This window comes from Micropterus dolomieu, linkage group LG01 (genome assembly GCF_021292245.1).
Source record: "Micropterus dolomieu isolate WLL.071019.BEF.003 ecotype Adirondacks linkage group LG01, ASM2129224v1, whole genome shotgun sequence".
Lineage (NCBI taxonomy): Eukaryota > Metazoa > Chordata > Actinopteri > Centrarchiformes > Centrarchidae > Micropterus > Micropterus dolomieu.
Window position 1 is genome coordinate 22,509,114 of NC_060150.1, and position 13,208 is coordinate 22,522,321.

The window sequence follows — 13,208 nt, forward strand, 5'->3', positions numbered from 1 at the left end:
CACACTTTTATCAATTACATAAATGGCCTCAGTTGTCATTTCTCCAACCTTTTATGCTACTGCTGGCTTTGGAGCATCTTTCAGTAGAATTGGCACAGGCATAGATAATGGGATGTGTTATAGCTGCAGGATGCCAGGTGCTTTGGACACCACTTTGTCAGATTATAAATGACTTTAACCACTATTCAGTCCTGCATTAAAAAAAAATCTTAACACTACTTGAAGATGTCTCCAGAGGAAGAACAGATGTCATTATTTGAGTCTAAGGACAACAGCAGCTTATCTTTGCTTCCTGTTTTTACAATTATTTCTCAACAATTTGAGCCAATTAATGTACTTGCCACAGCTTATGCTATGGTGTTGCCAAGGTATGACTGACCCTCCAGTACTCATAAGCTCCCATTGGTTCCTAAAATCCATTTAAAGGTCAAAGACATATCAGTATATTCTTTAGGTTTTATGGCCTGCAAGTATTTGGTTTTAGTTCAGTCCAAACAGCAGGTAGACACAGCAGGGCTGGATTGGCAATTTGATGCACCTTTGCGGCCGGTGTAACTAAATTATTTATTTATGTAACTGTTTTAAAAAAAAAAAAAAAATGGGCCCAATCACATCTCTTACCTACTAGCCCCCACCCCCTCTGCTCTCTGTTCCTTGCGTTATGCCCCAACCGATATGTTTGCTACGGGGCTGCAGAAGCTTCAACGCCAGCTGCAGTACCCCACAAAGAGCAGGCACAGGCACCTGAAGGAGTAAAGGACAGCTGACAGGCAGAGAAGGAGGCTGTGTTAGCGAGTGACTGAGCGAGAGAGAGAGTAGGAGTGGAGGTGAAGCGGTAAGCATGAGTAGCTCAACCTGTAGGGAGGGAGGGTCATTTACACTGGGGACGGGGACATGTAGGCTACCCAGTGGATAACTCAACAACTTAAAAAATATTTTCCATATTAGGCTAATAAGCAATAATCCTCATCAGTCAGCCTGTCTCGCAGCTCTTCAAAGAGCAGAGACTACTCGCAATACTATTGCTACATTTTGTTTGAAGTTCATGTAACGTGACTCCCCCGCCGTTGCTGCCTGCCTGCAGAGAGAGAGAGAGAGCGCTTTGCTCACGGCTTCAGGGCTTGTCAGCAACTAGGCCTACTAATTTGTCCCGAGCAAATTGTAATCAAAACATTTAAATATAAATGTTGTCGGTCAGCGTCTAGTCAATTTACTTGCTCCACAAACGGTTAACAGTCGCCGCAAAGTAGTGAAAGAATAACATGACACACCTGACCGCGACACAGACACCTGTCGCTCTCTCTGCTGTCTCTGTCCCCCTCGCTCAGAGACACTTTGCTCTGTTTGACCGTCTCTCTGCTCCAGGATGCTTAATTCTCTCTGAAGTGGCTGTGAGCTGCACTTTATCAGAGGTGCTGAAGTGAACGTGTGTGGATGTGTGGTGATATTTCTGTCTGATCACAAGTGTTTTCAGTTTCGGTTTTCTACCTCTGATGAAAAGCAGTGAGCTTGTCTCATCCAGTACAGTCTGTCTGTCAGACGGTCTAAAGGGGGTAGCAGCCTACTATCATATCAGCAGAGCAATATTGAAGGGTAATGCACAGCAGTGGAGCAGTTAGATTTTGTTAAAATATAATGACTTCATTCTCATTATATCTGGTAATATTATATCTCAACTTGTTATTCTGCAACAGATATGTGGGGGAGATTTTTAATGCGCACAAAGTTTTGAACATGAGCAGAAAACCTGCTGAAACATAGGACCTATTAAAGGTGCAGGGGTTTATAACTAAAATTAATTTATCATTGAGGTGAAAAGGTGCCACGTGCACATTTAAAGACTTTAGGTTACTTCAGTCATGCCTGCATGTGTGTTGACTCAGCAGGGATTAAATAAATAAAAAAAAAATTATATTTGACAGCAATACAGAATGCCTTACAGCACTATATTACACTATTTTTTTTGAATTGTCACCTGAATTTTGTGTTTCTTTTTATATAAATAAAGACATTTGCTCAATGAATTGGTGCAGAAAAATTCACCAGAATGCAGGAAATGAAGTGTTTAAAGCCCAAATTCTTCAGGGGGAGTTTGGTGGGCTGCCTGGGCCAAAAATGCCAGGGCCTTTTTTTTTTTGTCCCAGTCCAGCACTGGCTGCGTCTATACTATACTTGACATTGATAGATTTGTTAAACAGTTCAGCAGGTAGCTTTGACAAGAATGAATGAATAAAAAAAATGAAAATATGCATCCAGCAATCCTCCTGCACCTCCGTTTCAGGAGAAACCAAATATGTATGTGGCAGGGCGCTTCTATAGTCGCTGTCTGTTTGAAAAGATGATCTGTCACAGGAGATTTATAATTGTGTCCTTATTTCAACGCATTTCTCCATGCAGCGACATGTGTTCACCGATCTTATAATTGATCTGTATAAGCCCTATGTTTATGAAAATTTTTATAAGGTATAGCCTACTTGTCAGCGTGGGTATTTCCCTGATTAATAGGTTAAAATCTGTTTAAAAAAAAAGAGGGCAAGTAGTATTCCGTTTACCCTGTCAGTTCATTAAGTCCATAAAAAATGTGTGACAGCAATACCACAGTATACTATAGGCGAATAAGCCCCGAATTATTCCTGTACATGTCCTGTTTTTACGTTATTATTAATAATACGCTATGCGGTCGATTTGCTAGCATTACTAATCATGCTTATAATAAATGATTACTTCGTGAGCTCTTCAGATCAGAAGCGTTTAAGTGCTGCACAAACTTCTGTCAGTCACCGGAGTTTGATTTCCCCACGTGGGTCCTGATGATGCAGGATGACAATCGCCAAAGCTGTCCAATCAACAAGTTTCCTGTACATCTGTGTAATGTCATGGTTACTTCTCTGTTTTTTTTGTAAAACTGCTGTGTGAACATGATCCGGACCAGAACTAAAATGCAACAGCGTATCATTTTTTTCACTTGGTCTTGACCAAATGAACCAAACTGCAGGTGTGAAAGCGCCCTTAGTCCAGATCAAACTGAACCATGTTTTGGTTTGTTTCTAGTGTGAAACAAATGGATGGTTCGGACTTTCAGATTATTTACAGGAAGTTTGGCAGTTTCTGTGTAAATAGGAAAAAAACAAATGCTCTGAAATAAGGACACAATTGTAAATCTCCTGTGACAGCTCATCTTTTGAAACAGAAGGCCACTATGGAAGCAAACTGCCACTCACCTCTTTGGTCTCTCCTCAAACAGGAGATGCAGAAGGACTACTTGTCGTCTTCTCCTTTCGTGCCGGCAACAATATAAGCATAGAGTAGGTTCAGTCTCAGATAACGACATTATCAGACAAATATGAACTGTAATATGAATAATTTTTGATTCTCTGGTAATATTATTTCAAAGAGTATGGTCTAGACCTGCTCTATGAAAAGTGCAATGAGATATCTTTGTTATGAATGAAATTGAACTGAACTCTTCAGATTCAGAGGGTGAAAATACCATAAATCATTAATTTCACAAGACGATAGCCAATGAAAGTGTTTCTGTGATATTCAGCTTGTCATTCAGCCATATGATGTTCAGTTTTATTCATTGTACGTGATCCCTTGCAGCATTGAAAAAAGTTAGCTACAGTATAATGTTATACACCTCTCACACAAAGTAGGTCAAAAATGTATTTGGGTTAATATCCCATCTGCATATTTTTCCTGTGAAATTGTTGATTTTTAATGTTGCACCAAAAGAATTCCAAATGTTGAAAAAAAATGGGAACCTAAACAAAAAGGCTACTCTACTGTCACTTTCTCTGTGTTTGTATAGTTTATTGTGCAGGCACTATGGTGCACTACCCCTGAGGATTTCGTATCTAATCTGATTGCCAAGAAATTTGCGAAGTGCACTCCAGAGGGTAAACTCTTTTGGTTTGAATGATCTTGTTGCCTTACCTCCAGCGCTCAGTTTTAATGTGTAGAACTAAACGGCTTTAGACTTGTAGTGTTCCTGTCACTGTAGACAAAGGGTCCATCCCAATACCCTCACTTAGTTGCAAGTGCCTATTTGTGTGATGCATTTCTGGTCATTGCCATTGTGCCCAAACGGCCGCAGACTGCAAGGATGTGTGTGTTTGGCAGAGCTCACTGGGACACCCTTGATTAATAACAGCCTCCTGTCACATGCACAAATACATGGCTCATATATGCTCAAATGTACTTTTTTATGCAATGATTGAATAAATAGTATCAGCCATACAGCATTACAGCTACTCATCAAATCACAGTGAAATACAAATACATTCAGAAACCATGCATTGAGGAGTAATACGATGAATGGGCTAAAGCAATTCACTGAGTTATCTCACATTGTCATGTCAGCATAATTATGGGGCGGCTGTGGTTCAGGAAGTATAGCGTGTTGTCCACAGTTGGTGGTTTGATCCCCACCTCCTCCTGTCCACATGTCTAAGTGTCCTTGGGCAAGATACTGAACCCCAAATAATTGTTCCCATGGAGTTTGTGAGTGTGAACACGAATGGGTGAGCAAAAACCTTGAAAAGCGCAAAAAAAAAAAAATCATCTTTTGTGTATCACAAATTATTTTACATAATGAAAAGTGCTTTCTGCTTACAAATAAAATTAATCTTCCCAAGGTGCCCTTATTGCAACATGTGTGCAGTCAGTTGCTTTGATTATGTTTGGAAAGCCTGACATTGCTGCAAAAATGTATTTTGATTTTGGCCAGCTTACCTGCAGTGTGTATGGGAATCTAATGTACCTCCTAACACACATTACATTAATAATGCCCACACAATGGGCATATCACAGCTTAATGTTGACTGACATATTCGGACCTGTCGGCCAGCTTCCTCTAAAAATGTTCCAATTGCAAGGAACCCAACACTTGTTAAAACCTGAAGATTGACAGGAACTGTGAAGGAATAATATTGTATTTTAAAAATCACCGGTGATGCAAATGTATTGATCACAGGCTGAAATTAGCACCCGTCCCTGCCAAATGCGGGTAAGTTGTTGACAGTGGCAGGTAAACTGGCGGAAAGGGAAAATGCACAATAGAAAGACAAATGTAGTCAGGTTAGCATCTTGTGGCGAACACCACACGCGCCTGCGTCACACAGACACCCCATCTGAGGAGGTAATTCTGATGCTGTCAGAGAATCACTAAGCTTGTCCATTTTCGTTGGCAAAGTTTTCTATTGAGGGCAGCGCGGCTCTGTCTTCCTCCCACCATCCAAAGACATGCAGATAAGGTTGATTGGTGACTCTAAATTGTCCTAAATTGGTTGGTTGGTTGGTTGTCTATGTGTGGCCCTGTGATGGATTGGCGACCTGTACAGGGTGTACCCCGTCTTTCGCCCGATGGCAGCTGGGATTGGCTCCAGCCCCCAACGACCCTGTACACAGGATAAGCGGTTGACGATGGATGGATGAAAGTTTTCTATTGAAACTAAGAGATTCTTTTTTGCTTGCTGAGATCCAGAAAAGGAGGTTTTTGTTGAGATATGGACTCTAATAGACTCATTCATTGGTGGTGGAACTCTGGGTTTTGTATTGAGCACTGACTCTGTGGTGAACTTTGTGTTTCTTGTCCCCTGCAGGTTATGTACTAAAAGACATGGGTCCTTTGTGTATGCAAATATGCATATAATGTTTTTGTGCAGATATAGTGAACATTGAATGATACCTGGGTTAGCTGAATGTTATTACTTCATATAGCGCATAGTGCATGATTCTCGGCATGTGGTATCTAACAGTACAGAAAACTACAGTAATAAACTCATGTAGAAACAACAGTTTGGAACCTGTAGGCCTGAACCTCTGAACTTGATTATGGTCGACCACTGAGGTTCAATTCGTGTCCAGCTCTAAATGACTGAAAATGATGAAGTTGCTGCCGATATGTTGGTGTAAGCAGGTGTTGCTCCATCAGGGACCGGGCCCGTCGGCATGACTTTGTGATGATGGACGTCCTGTCAGCTATTGTCTGATGAAGATGACGCTACACAGCCAGGCCCTGGGACCAGGCAGATGACCTGATCCATCATCACACAGACACGCCACAGCTTACAACCAATGGAAGGGGCTTTTATTTTGCAAGCTTCCAATGGATGTGCTTGCGTCCTGGATTGCGCTTTCTAAACTAAAATGACATGATGTATCAAGGCAGAGGGGCAGAGCCAATCAATAGCTAGCCTGGTCAATGCATCACCAGGGCAGGACACTGTGATCCTGCTCTCCATCACTCTGCTCTTAGGAAATGGAACTAAGGCTTCTCTCTCACGTGTTAAACTCCCCCGTGGCTTTTCAACAACTACCCCACTACTAAAACATTTGCCTATTAAAGGCTTTTTAAAAGATAAATGGCTAGTCTTTGCATTTGGACCTAAATAGTGTATTTGGAGATAAGAAATTCATCAATTTCTCTACAATTACCATGTTCATTTTTAACCCCAACCACCCCAGACACAAACTGTTATGCCTGCCTCTGTCCGGCCAAGGTGCCGCAGAATCCAGACCCGCACCACCATGCCTCAAGACAGCTTCACCCTCAGGGTGACTGTTGACTACTGAACTCTTGAACTCTCAAGCTCATTACTGGCACTTTACTCATACCTTATTAACAAAACATATATTTTTACTACCAGTTTATAAGCTGTGCAACCATATATAGTACACTGCCTGTCTAAAATCTTACCATTACTTGTCTACATTACAGTTTATTCATTTTATCAGTGCTGTTCACCTGCCTACCACAGTATTATATTTTATTGTAATATATTTTATTCTATTATATATTAGAAATAAAAGGTGCTGTAAGTGTTATTTTCTTGTTAAAATAAGTGTTAAATAGCTCCACATTCTGACAGCCGTCACTGAAATCAGTAACATCGGTCTCAGAGTCTTTCTGGTGTGCAGTAAACAGAAATACATTTTCTAGTATAGAGACAGAGTTCAATTAAGTCCCACCCACACCCGGAGGGGAAAACTCTCGCTGACCATTGACTTTGTATGGTGTGAAGCTGCCTTGTCACTTACGTGTGCTAAAAACGCTGCAGAAAGCTGCTGTGTGATGGGATGCACTACCAAGAGGGTAAAGAACCCACCAGACAAAAGTGAATTCTGGCAATAAAATGTGAGGCAGCAGTAGGATGAATGGGAAAACACTCATGCGCCGACATGTGCAGCAGGCATTTTGTCACTGGTCAAATATCCAGATGTCAGTTTTATTTCTGGAAGTTAAGCTAAAGCTTAAGCTATTTTGACAGTCTGCAACTTGTATTAAAGTGGAATGTAGATACATCAGAAATCTATGCGGTATTATGCATAGCTAAAGTAGCATTTATCCAAGAAAAGCAAGGGAAGGAGAAGGACACCGAGAAAAACCAACAGTTGAGTTTGTCTATATACCTTTTCCTCTCTAGTGAGCTACAATAATCTTCAGACATGGTGAAATATAAAGTTTTTAGCTTTCTACAGGCATTTTGTTAGCGTTTCAGCATTTGGTTGCATATTGTGGTGCAAATCGTTTCCCCCCGTAGGGTGAACGTGGTCTCTATCCCATTTCCCCTTTTTCCAATCAGAAGAGAGCCCTGCAAAGAGGTAGTCCTATCTGCGCATTCACGTGCAGGCAGTCGAAGCTATGTACTGTAACTTTGGACTTTCTGAGTACATGTGTAGCCCTCTCAGGCTGTCACTGGTGGGTTTATTTCACTATGTTCAAATTGTTGCAGTTGTCTTCCACTGTCATTCCTTTTTTCTAACCCTCTATGCAAAGCTGTGGAGGATGAAATTTGGCGCTCTGATGCTCTCCGGGGGATCGATCCCAGAGGAATGATGTGCCTGTGAAATACCCTCACACAGCTAGTGTGACAGGCACTGTGAAGACAGAGGAAGGCCCTGAGATTGCTCTCTGTAGTAAACAAACAAACACTGGGAACGGCCGTGAGTGCAATATAGCATAACAGCCCCTGCGCTGGGCAGAGATGATGAGACGTGACTTCCTCCTCAGACTTGTGAGGAGGAGGAGGAGGAGGGAAAAAACATAAAACATTATCATTCTGGATCTGAAAGAACTAGGGATGCTTTTAGGTGTAAAAGGCCGCAAAATCTCCCATCTCCGTGGATCCCGAGACATGATGGAGCCACAGAAAGAGAGGATAGGTCGCTAACTCTCTTTACCAACGTCAAGAGTCAAAAGTAGAACAGTTTTGGTTGACAGACAGTGGAACCTGATCCAGGTTCAAAGGGGGCTTTAATCAGCACTAAATCTGATTGTGGGGCTAAGGAATGTGACACTGGGCTGTGTCTCTACGCCCCTCAGAAAGCATTTTATCAGAGGGTGGCTAAACACCTATCTTTTACCAAATCCTTCGTGACAGGATGAAACACAAGCTGCACAAGTTTTAACCATGCCCACAGCCAAATTCCACCTGCCACTAGCAGTTGAGGGATTGACATGTGAGGTAGGGGACACGTAATGGGATCCTGGCTCCATCAGCGCTGTCCAGCTGTCCATTTGGCTGTGGAAGACATTCTAGTAGATGCTGTGGATAGTATGCACAACATCCAGAGAGATGCCAAGCCTTTCTAAGCGTTCACGTTCAGCAGCCAGACCCACAAACGCTGGTCTATCACCGGGTAATTCCTGATTACTCCCTCTGCCTGAGAGAGAGCATCCCAGTGCCAAGGGAGTTCCCATGGGCAGCCTGATGTCACGGCATGCATGGAACCATCATGCACCTTGCACTCCGAGGCTATCAGGATCGCTGACAGCAGCTCCTACTGCACTTCGTCAAAGAACCGAGGGATCAGCGGGATATACGAGCATGCTGGGCAATGGCTGACGCCCACACGCATCCACTCCAAGCAGAGGATTGTCCCCTGTGCTCAGGGAGAACTAAAGAGTGCACTGCATGTTCTGCATGCAGGAAAGAGATCCACGTTCTGCCGAACCTGCTCCAAATCTGAGATCAGTTTGGGATGGAGCCTCCAGTCCCCCTGACAAGGACACCCTCTCGACATAATGGATCCCCCTCAGTGTGTGCGTGTGTGCACAGCCATCTAGCTATGTTAAGAACACGTCACTGAACGCACTCATCCCAGCCGATATATGTAGCCTGCTCTTAGTTGTGTGTTCTAATCACCATGTGGTGGCTCGGCAGCAGAGCAGCAAAATGTTGGGTTACCAGTTTATTCACCTGTATCACAGCTTCCACCCTGGAGTAACAGTATCATCCAGATAAAATTACACTCTCATCCACATCCTGTGCAATGGCTCCAGGGCTGTCTCCACACACCCAGAAGAAAGAAGGAACCGAACAGCAGACAGTTATGTATGGCATGTATGTGTATGTGGAAATATGCGTCTTTCCGGTCTATGGAAGTGAACAAGTTGCCCTGGTGAATACATTACAGCACGTGTTTGAGCGTCAGCATGCGAAAAGGTCTGTCCTTTATTGATTTGTTGACAGTGACCGAGAGTTCCAAGAGTGGGAAACCCTGGAAATGGCATTTTTCATCAGGAGTTCCTGCTCGTCCAACCGTCCATTAAACATAGGCATTGACACTGAGTAATACTCTTAAAGCGTGTGTAGATGTGTTTGATGCACTGCGGTTGTCATGGAGACAAGCCAAACCAGAGTCAGTGCTGCTGTTGCACTCTCTGGTGCAACCCATTGACCGGGCGCTGCTGGGAAGGATGTTTGTATTGTGCAGGGACAACGTGGTAGTCAGGGGTGTTCACACTCACACAGAGGAGAGGAGACGCTGTGTGTGGGCAGAGGCGTGTTTGCGCTGTCGACATGAGGCGTAGTGACGGCACTCGTGAGCACATTTTCACACACTGTTGTGTAGGGAAAACCTGTGTGTGACAGAGGAGATGTGCTGCTATGATTTCACGAGTCTGTGCTGTCCGTAAAGCGACAGGTTAGGGGCTGATTGCCCACACAGTGTGGGGGATGTGTGTGTGATAGCTGCGGCTCAGAGTGTCCCATCCCACTCCCACAAACACACGTCCCTGAAGAATGACCCATCCCATTCCATTCCCGGTAAAAAAAAAAAAAAAAACAGAAAAAAAAACAGAAAATAGCATTTATTTATACTAGAATGCATATTTATATATTAAAAACTGATCTATGATTCCTGTCCTGCCTGTTCCTGTTTACTTTTTTTCCCGTCCCATCCCAGTCCCATGATGTCCCCTGGGTGTGCCCCCAGTGAGCTGCCGTTGAGCTCCGGCTTCTCCATTTGGGGGATCGGAGCTATACAGCAAAAGGGACACAATGCCTGAGGTGTGAGAGCCAGGCTGGCATGCTCTGGACTCAGGCAGGACTCGCAGGTCAAAAGACATGATGTAGTCTGCCATATAGGACAAATACAGACACCACTCTCAGAAGACATCTTGTTCTTCAGTACCTTTGCTCTTTAATTCTGCGGCACTCGTAGGTTAGCTGAAGAAAAATGGCAGCTGATTGTCCAGTCTCAAGGCAAAAATAGTCATGGTGAGATTCTGAGCCACAGGTGGGCCTGAACTGAAGTTTTCATTGCTACATGAGCGTGCAAGGGATAAGCCCATTAGCCATAGCCTTAGAGGGTGATGCCTGTGCAAAATAGAACTACCTATTCCAGCGGTTCCAGGAATGGCTTACACCACCAAATATGTGGAACAAAATAAAGAAGAAAATAAAGCCAGGAAAAACATTTACATTGGTGTGGCTGTTGATAACTGGAAAAACCTTAAAGGTTGAAAAGTGATACGCAGCAAGCGTTACTGCGTCTGGACAGGTAAATTATATTTCATTCTGCAGTAGCTATATGGATATTTGTTAGTTTTTTTGGTGGTTTATACCCTGATATCAAATGTTTTATTTTGGCAAATAGGGACCTTGGGGTTAATGTTGAATATCTCCAATAATGTCCAAAACATCTTCATACTTTATTGCCAAAAAAAACCATGACCTAAAATAATAACTCTAGCACTTGGAAGTTAGCTTCAGTGCCACTGGTACTAGTACTACTACTACCAAATAAGTCAATTAGTTTTTTACGTATATGATGAAGACTTTTGACTCTTTTGTCTCTTAAGTTTTCAGCTCCACCCTTAGGTTTTTTACTTTGCTTTTTCTATGTTAGGTTAGGTTAGGTTAACTTTATTGTCCCCAAGGGGAAATTCTGCTTGGGCACAGTGCAGTGTTGCTTCATAAAAAACATCACAAAAGACATCACACATCACAAAACATGTCAACTAGAACCTGAGAAGCATGGACATGTTGTACTTCACAAGAGGAAAATATAAAAACAAAAGAAAAAGGACATTGTTGACAACATAGTTCCATGGATTAAAGTTCAAGTGCTAAAGTGCTTGAGGTTGTTCCACATTGCTCCATTGAACTGAAGTTGTATAAAGTGCATATGCTAAATTGCCAGTATGTTTATTGCACGTTGCCCTATTGCACCGAGATCACAAGTAAAGTACTGTAGTGCTCACATATTTATTGCACACAGCACTATTTTACATTGTTCAGCAGCTTAATGGAGGCTGGCACAAATGATAATTTTAGGCGATTGGATTTGCATTTTGGTACACAGAGTCTTCTTCCTGATGGCTGGGTTTCATATTTAGGGATGTTGAGGGTCTGATTTAATTTTCCTAGCCTGTTTCATAACTGCCTGGTCATACAGGCTCTGTATGAGCTCATAGTCTCTCCTCCCTATTATTTTCATGGCTGTTTTCTGCATGTTGGCAAGCTTGTTTTTCAACTTAACTGTTAAGTTGCTGAACCATGCATTATTCCCATATCTGATCACACTCTCTAAGATTACATGGTAGAAAATCATCATGATCTGACTGCCCACACCATACAACCTTAGAAGCCTTAGAAAATAAAGCCTCTGCTGCAGTTTGTTACACAGGTTATCAACATGCGTATTCCAGTAAAGAAGACTGTCAATGTGTACACCTAAATAGGACACCTGAGTTACTTCCTGGTTTTAATGACCACTGGCTCATGGTCGGTAACTGGCTTCGGGTCGAAGACCATCTCCTGTGTTTTTTGGATGTTTAAAATTAGATGGTTGGTGTCACACCATTTAACAAATGTGTCTATTTCGTGTTGGTACACAGAGGAGTCCACATCCTTGTGCAAAAGGATATATATATTTGTTAAAATGTACATTCCTACAGTCATTGGTGTACAATGTGAAGAGTATTGGTGATACAACACAACCCTGTGGAACTCCTGTGTTACGGTATTTGATCTCGGATAGCGTCCCATTGACCTTCACTTGCTCTGCCCTGTCAGTTAAAAAAGAATAAAGCCATTTAATCAAGATAGTATTAACTTTCATGTTTTTAAGCTTCTCTAAAAGCGCGTGAGTTTGACCTGTATTAAAAGCTGAACTAAAATTGACAAACAAGATTCTAACATAAGCTTCTATGTTCTCAAGTTGTAGCTAGTTTTCAAGCTGCGTGTGAGTGAGACAAAGGGGGCGGGGCTAAGGGCTTCGTAGACTAGAGATCCATATGCCCGTCGTGTCCTGATGGGGCTCAAAATGCTGAGCTGATTCGAGCATGTACACATGCATCAGCATACACGGACAGTTGACAACACAGAGCATCAGGGAGTAGTTTGTGTGTGTGTTTGCTTGTATCAGGCAGAGCCTGCATCTGAAAACACCTGGAACACCCCGGTCCAGGGCCAGGCTAGAGCTACAGTTTTTGCCAATGCAGAGCTCTATTGTAGACATTAATTTGGAATAGACCAATAGGCCTGGGGAAAAGGGGGAGTTGGCCCAACATTTTTATTAGTAGTAAAAAAATGTAAAGGAAGTCTCCCAGTACTCCTGGTGGCCAGTCCACTTCTGTGTGAAACTGTAGGATCAATTCCTACAAATGAATCTGCATCCTGCATAAGTGTAGGACACAACAAATTTGTTTCTTTGAATCCTTTTTCAAAAGGATACAGCAATGTGAAGAGTTAATACGTAAAAGAAACAGCAGTGAAAGTGATGAGAATGAATAATAAACATCGCCGTCTCCTCTGTGTTATTCAGACTGCCATGTGTTTCCCTCAAGGCATCTCACAAAGTAGATGCAGAATTCTCTCACATTCCACCAAATGTTAACTTGTCTGAATGCAGTCAGTACATTTGGCCTCATGGGCTTCATGCCACAGTATGTTGAGGGGATGTAAGTTTCTTTCTAC